The sequence below is a fragment of the Catharus ustulatus genome, chromosome 2, assembly GCF_009819885.2.
Source record: "Catharus ustulatus isolate bCatUst1 chromosome 2, bCatUst1.pri.v2, whole genome shotgun sequence".
Classification (NCBI taxonomy): Eukaryota; Metazoa; Chordata; class Aves; order Passeriformes; family Turdidae; genus Catharus; species Catharus ustulatus.
Genome location: NC_046222.1, coordinates 110,501,146 through 110,518,164, shown reverse-complemented (window position 1 = coordinate 110,518,164; position 17,019 = coordinate 110,501,146). Strand labels below are relative to the sequence as shown.

Genomic DNA, 17,019 nt, shown 5'->3' with positions numbered 1-17,019 from the left:
AAACAAAACTCCTATGAAATGTCTTCAACACCAAAGAAATCACTACACATGTCCAATGTGAAGGGGATTTATAGATTTTGTGCTTTTGTCTTCAGATTTTTTTTTTTTGCTTAATTGTCTGCATTCCATAAAATAAGAAAATTCCATATACTGGTTTGTGCATCTCGGCTCAGAATAGCAAAGTTTCTTATGATGACTTTGAGGAAGTCAGGGTGACCTGGGGTTCTCATGGCTTTGCTGAGTCTCAGCAAAGGACATTGCACAAAATTAGCCAATTGTTTCACTATTCAAAAATTTAATTTATGTCAGTGTTGTTATTTGTAAATTTGTCAAAGGCACAATCTATGCTAACAGCTCCAACTTTCATTAGAAATACTTCTAAATAAAATGAGGTACTTGTAGAGATCAAGAGATAGAACTGTTATTTGTGAATACCAATTCTGCAAAATATCTTAGTTCAGTTCCTGTCAAGTTTAGAGTTAGCTGTAGGCATTGTAGAGCCTGCTAACTGGAATGAGGATCCTCCATAATTAGCTGAAAATTTTTCTGCAGCACAGGTGGGGTGATCTGTGGGGTTTTCCTGGCCTAAGAGAGATATCAAAACATTTAAAAATACTCTGCATTCCCATTCAAGCTCTGCTGAAAGGCAGTACTGCAGCTGCATGTTCTGTAGACTCACTTTCATGTTATTCATGTCAGATTTTTTGCATCTCATGCAGTCAGGCTTGGCTCTGACTGAGGCCAATCTATGATTCCATGATGAGCAAAACTAGGCTTGCATTGCTAATTCCACCAAGGCCCTGTATAAACCCCAAAAAGAAGCAATTCATTTTTTCAAACCTGATAAACCATCCATCAGACTGACCTGTCTTCCCCCAAGCTAAAGAACCCAAGAGCCCAATGTAACTTCTTTGACATGACACAGTCTATGTACAAAGACAAATTTAGGCACAACTTTTATAAGTCTGAAGAGAAACCCTGACAAGTGCTCACAACCACTCGTGCTCATGGGAGAGAAAACCGGAGTCTGACTAGATGTCAGCTTATTTAAAAGCCCACATGGCAGAGCAGACAGTCCTGAGTCCCAAAGCAGCACTGCCCCAGCAGAAAGAATGCCAGGAAAACATTTAGCAGGGAACAGCTTCAGGCTAAACTTTGTGTTAATTTGCTTGCCTACCTCAATATTTTCCTTTTAGTGAAGGCTTTTACAATCACTGCATTTGTCAATGTCAGACACAGATAAAATGCACAGCAGTCAGGACAGAGATTAGTGGAAAACTGGCCAAGGATTGCTCCCTCCATTCAGTCAAGTCCTTGTGTCTTGAAGCATGACAGCTTAAATTTTTTAAAGCAGTTATGTAAAATTGAGCCTGCATTTGTGTCCCCTGCAGCAGCAGGTCACTCTGCCCTCTGCCCTGGCCAGGAAGGCTCATCTTCCTGGCAGGGAGCAGAGAGAACATCATTTAAATTAACTCCTTGGCTGCCCATGAAGAGCTATTCCACAGCAGGCTGGGAAAGTGCCACACCACTTCTGAAGGCAAAGCCACCTGCTCATGATGAAGCACAGAAAGTCCAGTTTAATGCACTGTCCGTGTGTGTGGTGCTCTCTGGGTTCCACGTCTTTCCTCCTAAATGACAAGGCCACAGGTGTACTTGAAAACCAGGGGGCAGACAGATGAATTTGCTGTCATCCTTTTTTTTTCTTTTTTTTAAACTTGTGTCAATTTTACTTTATTTTGCCAACAACCCGAAGAAAGAGTTTACTCGCTGACCTTTCTTAGATGTGTTGTTGCATGTCTGAAAATCAATTTCTAGACTTATCTGTTGTCTTTTTTTTTTTCCCTCCCCTATAGCACTTTGAAATGTGTAGGCTGGGGAGAGATAAGTGATATAGGTGTGCTGGACTGACACAAATGTAACAGGGACACAATTTGTGACTCAGCTCATTCATGGCAGATTATATGCTCTTGAGATACTCGATGATTTATAGCTGATGTAAATTGTGATACTTACTGTGCCATTAGCAAAGTCATTATCTCTGTCGTGAAAACTTAGAATCAATACATGTCAGCAGAGACAGAAACAGTATTGTGAGCTTGCTGATAAAAATGGGTTTGTGGAGAAGCATTCTAGGACTACCTTTGACACAGCCCTTTCAGAATTTTGAGAGTATCAATTTTACTAATGACAACCCTGAATTCAGGTAGTCATGTCCTTTGCAATTATTAGGTATGTGGTAATGGCCAGAGTGCATTAGCAGCCTCTCTCAAAGAAGAATTTTGCAAGTCACAACAAGGAAAAACTAGCTCGTAACATGATGCTGCCAGCCATTTTCTGGATAATAACAAATAATATGTCGAAATATTACTTTTTATCATGAAAATTAATTCCCAGAATTAATTCTTTTATTCTGTAATTGAAGAAAATGCATTTTTTGGAGAAATGCAGTACTAATTAGAGCCTCTCACTGAAGAAGCAAGTCAGCACCACACATTTAGAACACAGATTAGGCTGGGTGTCGTACTGGACATACGAAGCAAACATCTGAGCTAGAGCTACAGTGAGCAAGCCACTGACTGCAGTCATTTCACAATAACTAGTCATGCAATCGATTAGCACAAAGTCAGTTTAAAAATCATTGTTTTTCAAGTGGCAGCTTAAAGATTTACTTCACCAAAAAAGCCATCTTTTAAGATTTTCCACTTTGTGTTTTTTTCAGGAGCTACAGTTTGTACAGGAGAACAGCTGAAAGAACCACCTGCTCTTTCTCCAAGGTATTGCTGAGGTCTTGGGTTGAACTGCTTTCAGAGCTCTGGAGCATTGGATGTGGCACTCTAGTCTAGCTCACTCTGGAAACAGCTATCAACCATGAAAGGCTGATCTCTCTCTCACATTTCTCACTTGTAATTTGATATGAACAGAATTTACCATGCAATGAGTCAGGAATTTCCATAAAGCTCTTAATAGCTTCACAGTCATTATGTTTGGCCCCTACATCAGTTCCTTTCCCCACCTCTTGCATGACTGGCTCACCACATGAAATCCCAAAGCGCTCTTGTGTCTACCCTCGCATCGCAAATGTTCTCAATGTCCCCACCTAGACTGGCTAACCAAAACAGCTGCTTTTATTGTGGTCTCTAATCCAACATCTTGTTTCACACAGTGTTGCTATTATAGGATTAATACTGACAGGGAATTGCAGAGTATTCCAGATTTGAAGAGAACTCTGGCCATCTGCAGTCCACTTCCCTCTAAAAGCAGGACCAGCAAGAGCAGGTAGCCTAGGTTGCCTCCTGTTGAGTTTGTTCCCTAGGATGGAGACACCACAATCTCCATAGGCATTTGTGTCATTGTTTGAGCTTCCTCACACTGAAGATTTTTTCCCTACTATTTTTTATAATTTTCCTTATCCCTATTTCTGTCTGTTGCCTCTTTTCACTGTACCCCTATGAGCAGAGTTTGGCTCTGTCTTCTCCACACTCTCCCATTAAATAGCTGTGGATAGCAATATACTCTCCCCCTTGCCTTGTCTTCTACTGAAAAGAATAGGCCAGCCCCCTGAATATCTTGGGGATTGGAGCTGAACTTGCCCCAGAAGGTCCATATCTTTCTTGTAGTGGTCAGCCAAAAAACTGGATGGAGAACTTGCAGCACAACCTCATAAATGGAAACTACAGGAGAATAGTCATTTCCTTGGACCCCCGGGTATGGTTTTGCTAAAACTGTGCAGGATGTGATTGGCTGCCTTTGCCACAGGGATACACTGCTCACTGATATTTAACTTGTAGCAACAAATTGATAGCTCCCTTTTGGCAAGGTTGCTTGCTAATCTCTTAGTCCATGGCCCAGATGGTTGCAGGGATTCTCCTTTCCCAGGTGCAGGATTTTGCAGTTCCCTTTGCTGAACTTCATGAGGGTCCAATCAATGCATTGCTTCAGTCTAGCAAGATCTCCTTCCACACAACTTGGCATCATCTGTAAATTTTCTGAGTGGTGTGCACTGTCCTATCATCCAGGTAAATTTAAAGACATAAAACAGTCCTGTCCCAAATATGAATCCCTGAAGACTATCACAGTGACCATCAACGAGAGGGACATTGTGCTATTGATTAAAATCCTTTAAAACACATAATCCAGGAAATTATCCATTCATCTTATTGTCCACTTAGCCAAACATATCTCACTATCTTGGATATCAAGATACTGTGAGAAACCACACCAAAGGCTTTGCTGAGACCAAAATACACAGCATCCACCACTCTGCTCACTGTGAGTCATCTGTCCCACTACAGAGGGCAATCAGTTTCATCAGGCACAATGTGCTGCTGGTAACTCCATGCAGGCTGTTTCCAGTCACCCTTTTGACATTCAAGGACTGGGACAGGACCTCCAAGAGGACTGGCTCCATAAACTTGGTCATGTCCCTGAAAGCTGCCATGGAGCAGCCACATGGTGATGTTGCCCCACTCCTCTGGTGCCCCTAGAGACATCCAACCCATCTGGACCATCTGGCTTCTACGTGTCCAACTTGCTTGCGTGCTCCCTTACTCTATCTTCCCCTCCTCTGGGTATTGCTGCAGACAAGACTGCAACCAGCCTCAAGAGCAGGAGAGTCTGAAGGCAGCCTTGCACAGTAAAAAAGGCAAAAAGGCACTGACACCTCCACCCCTTCAGTGTCCTTTGTCCCTGTCCTGGCTTGGAGGACAGGTGTTCACTAAGAAAGGCAGGAGCCCCTATTTGAAATGGAGAATGTAAACCCCCTCCCTCCAAAAGGGGCTCACAAGCAAAGATATGGGAATAGGAATAGCAGCTCTTTACTAGGAAAATTAAAATAGAAATACAGTACTACAAAGAACAAGCCCAAAACACTGACAGAGTCACAATACAACCCGACACCCTGTCAGTCAGGGTGCTGGTAGCAGTCCCATTAAATGGTGGCTGCAGTCCCCCTGGAGTGGCAGATGTGGTTCTGTTGGAGCAGTGCTCCTGTAGAAGGGTGCAGTTTTCCTCCAAAGGTCCAGTGATGATATAGAAGGGTCTGGTTTTCCTCTGGAATCCAGTGGGAAAAGGCTGCCTTGGTGTTTCAAATCTCAGGTTTTATCTAGTTAGGAAATGCCTGGCTCCTCCCCCTGGGTGGAGCATCTCACAATAGGATGATGTAATTTTATCAGTCATGCAGTGGGACTCCATGGGCTATTAACAGAAAATATCTTCCTGGAGGTGATGCTTAAGTTCTAAGTTTTTCTGTTCTGCTTGGGTGTGCTTTTCCATTGTGCCTGGGTGATGAAGACAGACCAGTCCTATTCCAGCTGGGGACTCAAGAACAGTTTCTTCAAACTTCAAACCATAAGCATAAACAATGTGGAAAGAGGAGAGCGGGCCAGCAAGCAAGCAAGAAGGATGAAACCTCATGATTTGAGACTATTAATTGGACAGCTGGTGCTTGCATGCAAATGGACTAAAATCTACAAAGGTGTGAGATCTTGTGACCAAGCCCTCTTTTGCTTCCATCTTGGAGCCATCCAGGCAGGGGCAGCAACTGTGGCACTGGTACTGCCAGGGTGTAGCCTTTGAAATACCCATTTTATTCCCCTTAACTCTGTCTAGCCTCTGTTCCAGCTCCTCTAGGCATCAGAACAACGATGGTTTATTGAAAAGATAAAGAACACTGCCCCACCTGGTTTCAACAGATGGTGATAGAATACATACTTTTGGTTACATCTTTTATTGCAGCCTAAGACAGTCCTTCAATCTCTAGCTGTTCTTAGCAGCAGGCTCACAATTTCTTTAGTTTTCCTTTTCCAATTCTTTTATAAAGCCCTTCTTCTTGTCCTTCACCTCCCTTGCTAATTTAAACTCCAGCTGCTTTTCTGGTATCTCTGTTTTCTTATATTACAGTAAATTAGATAAATTCATCCCATTGCTAGTAAGAAAAACTCTGAGGAAAAACTCGCTGGAGCCATTGACACAGGGGAAATAGCCAAATGCATCTAAATCTTTCAAGACTTGGGAGCAGCAACCAGATGGAAAGGGACAATTTCCAGATGCCAACCCTCCATGGAAGGTTTCAAATCCTCAAAGAAAACAGCTCCTAGAAAATTCGTCTTATAAGAGGCATCAGAGAAAGAAAAATTGTTCTCTTCTGTTACTGTGCAGCTCAAATCCTTTCCCAAACTCTGACTCTTGCTCTATATTTTTAACTCTCAATGCACACTAATTGCCAATTGTATTTTTACATTCTGTCAGCATGTTATATCTATTTTCACTAAGAAAACTTTTGGGGGTTTTTCCCATGGCACATTAAGATAAGCACTTAATTAATTAAGCTGCCCAGAATTGAATGCAGATGATTGGGAGTGCTACTACTCCTGTCAAGCATGAAACATCATTGTTGGGAAAGGTGTAAGACAGCTCCAAAAAAAAAAAAAAAAAAAAAATTGTTCCTAGGAGAATCTTGGTGCAAACAAAATATTGGAAGACAGTAGGGGTGTCCTCTTAGTCTTCACAATGAAAGACTACAGTATTTTCAACATGCAAATATTAAAACCCTAGAAGAAGATGAAACATGTTTTCAATCTTTTCTTTAAAGATTTTAGTTTGCTTCCAGGTATTAATTTTCATATTTCGTATGAACTATGCTGTTACTCATAGAGAGTTCAACTCATTCACTGTCTTTGCTATGAGAAATTTTTGACATTTTCTCATTAAGTATAGCAGGTATGAAAACAGCAGAAAGCAGTGACTATGGAAGGAGAACTAGACTCTTACCTTTTTTTCATGTAACTTTCCAGATTGAGATTACCACTGTAAGGCTAAGAGTAGAGTTCATATCAGCTGTCTTGCCAAAATTATCTCCTCTTCCCTTTGATGGCAAATGTTTTATCTCTTTTTCTTTTGAACTTTTTGCAATGATGCATAAGGAAAGTGTTCCAGTTTTGCTTCATTTTCCACAAAACAAAGCACACACCTAGTCACACATCTACTGCTTGGTATATTAATGCCCAGAGCCAGCCTGGCTCCTCCTTTAGCTCCTGCCTTCAGGCACATTTCTTTTCCATGGCAGGGATCTGAGGCAGCATGTCTTCAGCTGTGCTGCAGCTTAAAATGGCAAATGGTGCATTGCTTTGAAGCTGTCCATTCATACACCCACTCTTTTACATCACCCCTGTGAAATACTCCTCTGGGATAATATGACTACTACCTTGATTTCCTCCATCATGCATGTTTTTCTAGCTCCTGAAACCTCTTCCCACATCACCTCATCCCACATCACCTTTCTGTTTCTCATTTCATGTGGTATCTTGGCTTATGCCCTCTTGCATTTACACATTCAAGAGCTCTATCACATCTCTGTTTAACCACAGTTTAATTGTAATTGAATTGAATTGAATTGAATTGGAAGGATTACCTGGAAATTATTTCTGTATTCACATATACCAAAGCCAGCTCTTTTTGGGAGTTAATGTTCCTTCTAAATAGTTGTGTTTGTTGGTGGTATCCACCCTCTGCACCAGCAGAACCAGGCAAGGCTTAGCCAGTCTTCATGTGTCCTTTGAAATCCTGGGAAATTTAACTTTGATGAGGGGCCATTCAGTGTTTTTGTTCTTTCTTTTGGAGCCTCCCCCACTGTCCTCTTGACACCAAGGACATTTCCCTCAATCACCCCAAGAGAAGGACCTGTCACCTTCAATTCTGCCTGATCTGTCTTTGTTTCCTGAGCTGTCACCTAATATAACATGAGCACAACAAACTGATTTAGAAATGCCTTAAAGTGAAAGCTTTCCACAGCAGGCATCAAACCCACATCAGTCATTGTGGAAACTGATATTTTCATGTATGAAATCATCTCTGTCCAGCTAAAGCATCCCTTGGGCACTCCTTTGTCCTGGAAGCTGGTCAGGATGTAGGTGCTTTGGTGCTGCCACATCTGCTGCTGGTGACCTGGAGGTGGCACAGGGCTGGGAGAAGGGGAACAGCGTGCCTGTGGTCTCCATGCTGATGTGGGTCTTCCCCCATCCAAGTTAAGCATTCCTCTTTTGGACTTCCTTTGCTTTTGAATACTTGAATAACTTTGCCATCACCCATCGACTAAAAGTTAGGCTATGAAGAGTTTTGACACTGGGGGAGGGTTGAAAAAACTAATTAGGAAACCTTTTTTATTGGTAGAAAAGACAAAGCTAAATTTTAGCCTGAATTTATCCATCTAACACGTAACAGAGCAAAAATGGTGTGCACAGGGACTGCTCTGGGTTCTGGACAGAAGGCATCAAATACTCTTTCCCCTATAAAAGGAGGCAGAGAGCAAGGCAGAACATGAAGTCCCTGAAGGCACTTTGATCCTTGGTGACCATGGGGAAGCCACTCTGTGCTGTGGTGAGAGGCTCTGCTTGCCTTGGCTTTGGGAAGGGCTGTGTGCATGGGCTGAGGTGAGCACAAGGGTGGCATGGGCAGAATGTGGCTGCTGGGGCAAGGAAAATGTCCTGGTGCTTTGCTTAAGGGTCCTGATGGGCACACCACTGGGGAGAAGGTGTAGGTAGGAGGAGGTTGCAAAAATCCCTCCAAAAACCTTTAGGAGTGACAAGTGGCAAATTCCCACTACACACATGATTTACTAAAATATGAGTATTGGTCTAATACCGATACTCAACTGTGATGGACAAAAGACTCCCTAACAATTTAAAGTTAGAAAGGGTGTGTTTATTCAGCGCTGGGCAGCAGCGTGGGGTAGCCCCCTAATACGCACTGCGAAATTACAGGTGGTCACAGAGTCTATTTATTGACAAAAGGTTTAAATAAATACATATTCATAATACTAGCCCCTCCCATCCCCTGCTTTCTATGGTAATTAGCTTGAATGGCTATTAAGCATACGTGGTTGGCTTCTTGAATTAAGTCTGGGGTCGTTTTTGTGGGGAGGGGTCCTAAAAGGAGGAAGTAAGGCGAGTCTTCCTCGCCCTGAACTTTCGACCCTTTTCTATTAACGGCAATATAAATGATTTCTGGGGATATTCCAGTTTTTCAAAGAATGGGTTTCTGGTTGCAATTGTTCGTGCTTCTTCAGGCCTACCTACCAGTTTCGTCGTTTCCCATTGTAAGCACAACTGAGCAAACATGAGATGACAGACGATCAATCAATTATTTAACTAAAATCTTAATTTTTCTAAGATTAGTGTTTCACACAGAGTTCTCCTTTGTGAGGAATGGTGTAGGGTCATCCCCAGTTTTATAGCCAGACTCCAATTGCTACTAGTGACACAGAAAGTGGCTTTTTGCAGGAGTGCAACTCCACACTCCTTCCTTTGGCTGTGCCTGTACAGCTCAGCTCTAAAGATGGCACTGGAGGGTTGCTTTGCAGCAGTAAATACAGAAGGAACAAGAAAAGAACATCAAACCCTGAAATTTAGGGGAAGACTGCAGAGCAGCTAATCCCACTTGAAAGGATGGGCTCATGTCCAATTACACATTTTTTTTCCAATCCACTGGGAAAGCCATTATACTGATGGCAGTCAGATTGGTGCAGCCACAGCAATCTTGAAAGTATTAAGGATATCTTTGATTAAATGATCTAGTGGACGAAGACTGAGATTGCTTCTCTAGGAAAACCCTAGCATGGATAGTTTTTTAATTAAAATGAGCTAATATGAGATTTTTACTTGTAAAATCACATGAAAGGGAGAAAACAAAAGTGAGTGATACAAGAAAGGGAAAACTCCCCTTTGCTCTACTAACTGATTATCACCATACTGCTTTTAAAATCCCTTTGCTTCCATGTGTAATCAGGTTGATTAAAATCCTCTAAAGAAATAAAACAGCTGCAGAGACCTCTAAAATCACATTCTTCTCTATTGGATGTGCATTGTATTTTTTCTAACAGCTTTGTTTCCAAATTATTCTTTTCCCTTCATTGCCTCCGAAAGTCTATTACTAGATTTATTAAAAGAAAGCTGAATAAGCATGCTGAATACAGCCACAGTGATTGCCTCAACACATGCTGTTCGTGCAAGGACTACTGTGCAAGCAGGTTTGAGCTGCTGGCTGTCACTGAGCTGAGGCAGAACAAACGAAAACCCAGCTGAAAGAATGAAATTGTTCACTAAAGGAAGGTTCCATATTTTGCCCTTCTATCATACACTGAAGAGCTAAAATAATTATTAAGCTGAAGTCAAACCATGACATTTTACTTCAACCCAGGCTAGGAGGAGAAATGTTCCTATCATGTCTCTCAAGTGACCTGATGCCTTTCCACTGTCTGAGGCTGGGATGAGCTTGTGCTGCCACATGCTGCTGCTGCAGGCTTCCTTCCAGGGAATTGGCTCATCTGGGGTGACTTGGGAAGGGGCACCCTGCTTGCTTCCCACTCCTGCTTGGTGGTGACTTGCTGGCTGTAGGGGGAATAAAGAGAGGCTGGAACCAGAGCACACCTCACACGTTCTCTCACCGTGTGTACACAGCACACACGGGCATTTGCACCATGCACAGGAGGGAGGGAAGTGCATGAACCCTGACAGGATCCCTGCAGGAATGCATGGACCATGGCAGGATCCCTGCAGGAATGCATGGACCCTGACAGGATCCCTGCAGGAATGCATGGACCATGGCAGGAGCCCTGCAGGAATGCATGGACCCTGACAGGAGCCCTGCAGGAATGCATGGACCCTGGCAGGAGCCCTGTAGGAATGCATGAACCCTGGCAGGAGCCCTGCAGGAATGCATGGACCCTGGCAGGAGCCCTGCAGGAATGCATGGACCCTGGCAGCAGGGGGGTGGCACACCAGTCCTGCTACCCTGCCAGTGCTTATGCAAACCAAGGTGTGCCCAGTGCATAAACAGACCTCTCTGGGCCAAGTCCCTTCCTCCTCCCCATTCCTTCAGGTTTTTCAGAGGCTTCCCTAAGGAGGTTTAACTGAATGGGGATCTGTAACCCCTGACACTGTAAAAAGGTGCATTGTACCCACTGCTGTGGTGGGAACTGGAGCCACTGGGGGCTCCCCAGGGAAGGGGTAGAGTCACCATCACTGGAGGTTTTTAAAAGATGTGTGGAGGTAACATTTAGGAGCATGGTTTAGTGGTGGACTTGGCAGTGTAGGTTAACCATCTTTTGCAGCCTAGAGGATTCTGTGATTCCTCTCTGGGCAGCAGGGGGGTGCCCTGTTTCCTACCAAGACCTCCTTCTGTCCTGCCCTCCCTGTAGTGGGGAGTTCTGTTCCTTGCTCAGCCCATCCAACAATTGGAGTCATTTCAAAACAAAGGGAAAGACACAGTTGCAGGCAGAGGCAGTTCTGCAGGGCTGTAACACTGCTGGAGTTTGCACAAGAAAGATGCAAGTGCTTTTGATACTGGCCTCAGTCACCATGATGGCTCAAGTCTTCCCACCTTTTGATTTGTCCAAGAAATGTATTTTAATTTCTTGGTCAGGACAATAGATTTGTTTGTTTTGTTGGGCAGTACCATTTTAATGCAAGTTACACAGACGAGCACAGACTTTTTCTTGCTGAGCAGCTTTATGTGCCTGTGGTGAGCCCCCATGTCCTGCAGCCCAACAGCATTGACCTTGCCATGGGCACCAACAGCCTCCCCTGCCTCTCCAGCAACACTAAACTCTTCTGACTCATCATGGAGACCAAGACATTTAGGAGAGACCAGAAAACATTTACAGAGATGAAAATATTTATTACCTCATTGTCATAAATAAGCCTACACTTAGTTTGATAGAACATATTGAGTTTATTTTAATGATTAATTGAACCATATCTGGAAAGGGCAAGTTGAAAAAGCTGCTTTGCAATTCTGAAATAGTGATAAAGTCACTCTTGAAATGTTTAAAAATATAAAAATTGAGCATCTGCTAAACAAGAGCAAATAGAGTAAGTCCTATGCAAATGACTGAGGACAGGGCAGATTCTGAAAATACCAGAGACCAGAAATTTCTTCCTGTCTAGAAGAAAATGTGTGTCCCAAATAGTTTTAAATCAGTAAACTTTATGTGCTATTATCCAGATGGAGTAAAATGCTGGCCCCACAGACATTAATCACTCAATGAACTCTCTGAGGTCAGAGTTTTACCCCGAGACCCAAATTTTTTAAAATAATTTATATTTCTGACATTTTTATATAGCACAGACTTACAGACTTCCCACACTGTGCCCATATATATATATAAATCATTTGTAGCAGTAATTGTACTAATGCTTTGTAAAACCTTTTACTAATTTACAACAGTAAAGTTTCTAATTTCTCTTTGTCGTCCTATCCAGATGTTACTCCCTATTTTGCTCTCTTGTCTCCAGTCCAAAGACCCAAGGCCCATTCTAGCAGGATGACATGAAAGCACATGTGTTGTCTGATGAAGAGCAGCCCTATTTCACACAACACACAGATGTTTTTGAGATGCAGCAGCACTGCATTGTTTTGCAGCACAGACCTACAAAAGCCCCTCTTCATTCATTTAAAATGCCATGACATCGAGAGTAGCTGATTCATATGATGTGTGCCTTGGTGAAAACAAAAAATAGATGTATAAAACTAGAAATCAGTGACAGAATTGCAGCCTTTTTGGGTGTTCCAGACACCTCAAGCTCCAGGGCTGATTGAGGTGAACTCTCAGAAGACACAAGGCTGTGACCCCACCAAAGGACTGAGCACACACCTGCCCCAGGAAGTTACAAAGGCAGATGGGTCTCTTGCACTCAGGTTTTTCTCCCAGCAGAAATAATCTGTCAAGTTGTAAACCATTCCCCTGACCCAGTCTGGCAACTTAATATCCTACAGTGGCTTTTTACTTCTTATTGAATATCATGGCATAAATTCACAATTAGGTTTCCCTAATTGCTGTATTTGAGAATGTAATTTTTTTCCTGGTTCTACCCAAATATTCTCTTAGTGCCAAGAGGATGTGACATCATATTTTTTCAGATTTCTGTACTTAAATGTCTGCTACTCACATTTCAGAAGAGGACTGTGCATCATCCATATAAAACAATCTAACTGGTCATTGCTCACAGTAGCACTGGTACATTAAATAAACTTTGTGGTAGAAAAAGTTTCAGATCCCTTTTGAAGCCTTTCCCCAAGTTTTGTTTACCAGTTTGGATGGTAGGTATGTATTATAATGTGCATCTCAGTTCACAACCACAGTTAATATATGCAGCTGTGTATGTGTCTAACTTCATGCATAAAAGTGCTCCAGCTTTGGTGCTTATGGATTATTAAAATTATATCATTATATCTCTTTCTTTGATCACAATTTAGTGTAACACATTATCTTGATTCTCAGTAACTTCCAACTTTGATGTTACATTTAATAAAATATAATGCTGTGCTGAAGAATCCCTTGGGTATCTTTAATTTCTTTTCTTTTTTATTAATATATATTACACTGTAAATGGATTAAATTGTCTGATTAGTGAAGCAGGCTCTCGCTGCAGCAGCTAAACCCTGAATTCCTCAGGGTATTCTATAGACATTGTTAAAGCATCTTTCCAAGGTGCTGATAAACCCATGAGAATTAAGCCTAACATTTCCCTTGTGCTGAGGCTGGTTTCACACTCTGACCCCAACCTTTGCTTTGTTAATTCATCTTCCTGCACAGAAACCTTTGCTTTTGTCCTTAGAAATGCTGTAAGGCTGCACTGCAAAGTAGGAGACAGAACTGATGCAGGATTTTGAAGACACCCTGCCACCCCAAACCCAAGAGCTGTGTGAAGAGTGGCCTGCAAGGGACTGCATCAGCACAGAGCATCACACAAAAGGTGCAGCAAGACCAACATCACCCATTGTCCCCCCCAGCAGAAACTGCTCCTTGATGCTCCAAGGTGCTGCCTTGAAGTGGGCCAGTACCACTGCTCATGGCCAGCCAAGCTGTGTCAGGAAAGCTGGCCAGGGCAGAGCCCAAGAGAGAGGCATGGACTTGGGGAAGAGGAGAAGAGGGAGGCTGACAGGCAGGCATCTCTTTCTTTCAGTGGCTTTTGGTTGAGACAGCTCTGCCATCTGCCCTTCTGCAGCTTTACAGCATCCAGCCCCCACCCACAGGAGCTCATTAGATATTAATTTTAATTGCCTCCAGCAGGGTAATGAGGGCAAGTGGAGCCCATACTCTGGCTGACTATGCCTACACAGCTCTCTGAGAGAGGAGGTCCTTCTTAGCCTGTTGAGCAGTAAAAGTAGTCGTGAGAACCTGGGGCACATCATTATACTCTTTATTACATCTCATTAAGACTGTATATTATAGAAGTAATATTATATAGTTGGACAGTGCCAAGCCAAGCAAGTTTTGCTATACTGCAAGCATAGGAAAATTCTTCATCACTTTTGCTTTATTTGCTAAAACAGTTGTCTTTGAAACAGTTAATCAATGTACTATGCACGTAGAAAAATTCAAATGTACAATAGACTGACCAGTAAATAAAAATCAGATTAAAAACACTTAAACACAAAAGACCTTTTAAATCACTATAGTTTTGCCTCCTGAGTTGTCAGGCTTTTAACATTTCACTGACAGATATGTGTGTGTGTGTGTATATATAACATTGTTGTGAGATATACTTCCAAGCCTGAAATTGAATAATACTCAATGAAAAGTTATATGCAAACCTACCTGATTATTTTATAAATTATTCAACCAATTAGTGACATGATAGTGTTCCTACCTAAAGAATAGTGAGGTTCCCCTGCACAGGGCTTGACACAGAGTTTTATAATTTAGCTGAGTTTTTTGGTCCTGCAGTGTCCAGACCCAGCTTGGACATCATTTATGTACCTAAGCATTTTTACACAGGTGAATAGCACAGCTTCCTTTTCAGAGAGCTAAGTCTTCCACGATATGATCAGCAGAAATATTCCCAGTTTATAAACTGGTGTGTTTTAGCATGTCAGGCTTTAGGCAAAAAAAAAAAAAACAAAAAACAAAAAACCCAAAAAACAAACAACAAAAAAACCCCTCAAACAAACAAACAAAAACAAACAATTCCCCCAAACAACACAAAAAAAGAAAAAAAAACCCCAAAACAACAAAAACAACAAAACAAACAAAAAAACCCTAAGAAAGATTAAAATAGATTAACTAGAATAGAATAGGTTTCCATATTTCTAGGACCTGAAGAAGGAGACATGGGGCAGGAGTAGAGGTTGTTTCTTTATGTCTACACAGTAGAAAAATATTTCCTCAGATTACAAAGGTAAAAATATTTCATTCATAGGTGACCTTTCCCCTCCTGGTCACTGAAAAAGTAGATTATTGAGCCAACACGAAGAAACATTTCACAATATTACTGAAAATTAAGTAAAATAACAATTTTAAAGCTCTTGAGAAAGGATATATATGGTGCAGGATTTGTTTGCATAGATGTAGTAAGCGAACCTGAGAGCAAGGCAGGAAGGCACTGCTGGCACAGACCCAGGAGCACAACACAAACACAAAGCACAGCCAGGTGGTCTGATGAAACAGAGCCAGTGCCAGAGCCCTCACAAACCATCACCAATGTCTTGGCTGTCTTTGATGACAAAGGTTTTAAGAACTTGTTTAATTACCTTCTGTTTTGCTTCCCAAATGGTACCTAAGCAGCTTATCCAAAGTGAACTGTAAATTGCATGATCAACTCTTTGGTTTGAGGTAAAATGCAGCAGGTGAGGCAGGCCAGGGTCCTTGTGTGCACACAGGCAAGACCTAAGCCCCAGACCCTGAGAACCTGAGCCAACAGCAAGAATTTCCTGAATTAGGATAATACTGATGAATGTCAGCAGCAAGGACTTCTGTTCTCCCCCTGGCAGTGTGTGGTACCCTCTCAGCTGCCAAAATCAGGGTACAAAATCTGGTCATGCCCTCTCTTCCTCTCTCCTAGTGCATTGCCCCCACAACACCCAGCTCCCCACTATCCCCCAGCCCAGAACCTGCTGCAGGACATGGCCAAGCAAGGATGAAAGGGTTTGCAGTGGTTCCTGTGCCACTGGGAATACGCACACCACCGTGCAGAAATCCCTGCTATTAAACATGAAAGATCCGAGCCTAACAAGGAGTGGGAAGAGTGACATTTAAGGCAAGAAACATCAGATATTTTAGAAAAAATTCCAACCAGTACAGAGAAACAACTTCATAAATCACAAAATGACAGACTCTGTCCCACTGGAAAATAACCACGAGAGAGGAATTCTTGCAAGTGCATCTCTGATTTGAGAGATAAAATTAGAAAACCCAAAGTTGACTGTTGTGAAACCATCTCTGCATATTCCAGTAACTTAGAAAGTTCAGATAAGTGCCTGAGTTGATGTCCTGATTTTTCTGAGGACAACAACCATATTGGTACTACCTTTAATTGGGCCAGGATGACAACCCTGAACTTTGTGCTGTTGATCCAAAGCAGCCAAAATCAAGCCATGTCAGTGCTCATATGAGCACAGAAATTAAGTCAGTACATACTCAATTTGCTAAGGAACTTTCCTAGTAGCTAGCAGACAGTACCCATTTGCTAAAGATCCATGCCTGCTTGCTTGAGGAAAAGTTCTGTGAAAATACTGCCACCACTGTTTATGTGAGAAATACCTCCAGAAAAAAAAATTTAGTAGTGGCAATTCAAATGATAATCTGTAATCCATGGAACTAAGGAACTGAGCTGGCATGAAGGAAGAGAAAATGCTTTTCTCTTAAGAGAACTTTGATTTTTCAAGGGAAAATTGGTAAAATAATGCTCTGTTCCCAAATCTCAATATTTTGTTTCTAAAAAGTGGCAACACAGCCTTGATGACAGGAATGTCTGCTTCTTTCACTCTGCAAGGTAATTTGAGATCTTGTCCTTTTCCATAAATTATACTTCCATTATGTCCCCCTCCTTCCTAAAGACAAATGGGAATTTGTTTCAGTTAGTTGGCTTTAGTAAACCTTCCTCCACCACAATTGTTGGACAAACACAGAATCATAGAATGGTTTGATTGTAAGGGGCCTTAAAGGTCATCTAAAACCAGCCCCCTGCCATGGGCAAGGACAACTCCTTCCACTTCCAGCAGGTTGCTCAGAGCCCCATCCAGCCT

At 42.2% G+C, this 17,019-nt stretch overlaps 1 long non-coding RNA gene across 4 annotated transcripts in view; it reads left to right on the top strand.

The window, feature by feature from the left end:
- LOC116992427 overlaps positions 1-13,310 on the top strand; it is a 271,630-nt gene extending 258,320 nt beyond the window's left edge. For all 4 annotated transcript variants that reach the window (XR_004417042.1, XR_004417044.1, XR_004417041.1 and 1 more), the window contains 2 exons: positions 2,720-2,774; positions 12,255-13,310. This is a non-coding gene — a long non-coding RNA (uncharacterized LOC116992427). The remainder of the gene's footprint in view (positions 1-2,719; positions 2,775-12,254) is intronic.
- The last annotated feature ends 3,709 nt before the right edge of the window (positions 13,311-17,019 follow it).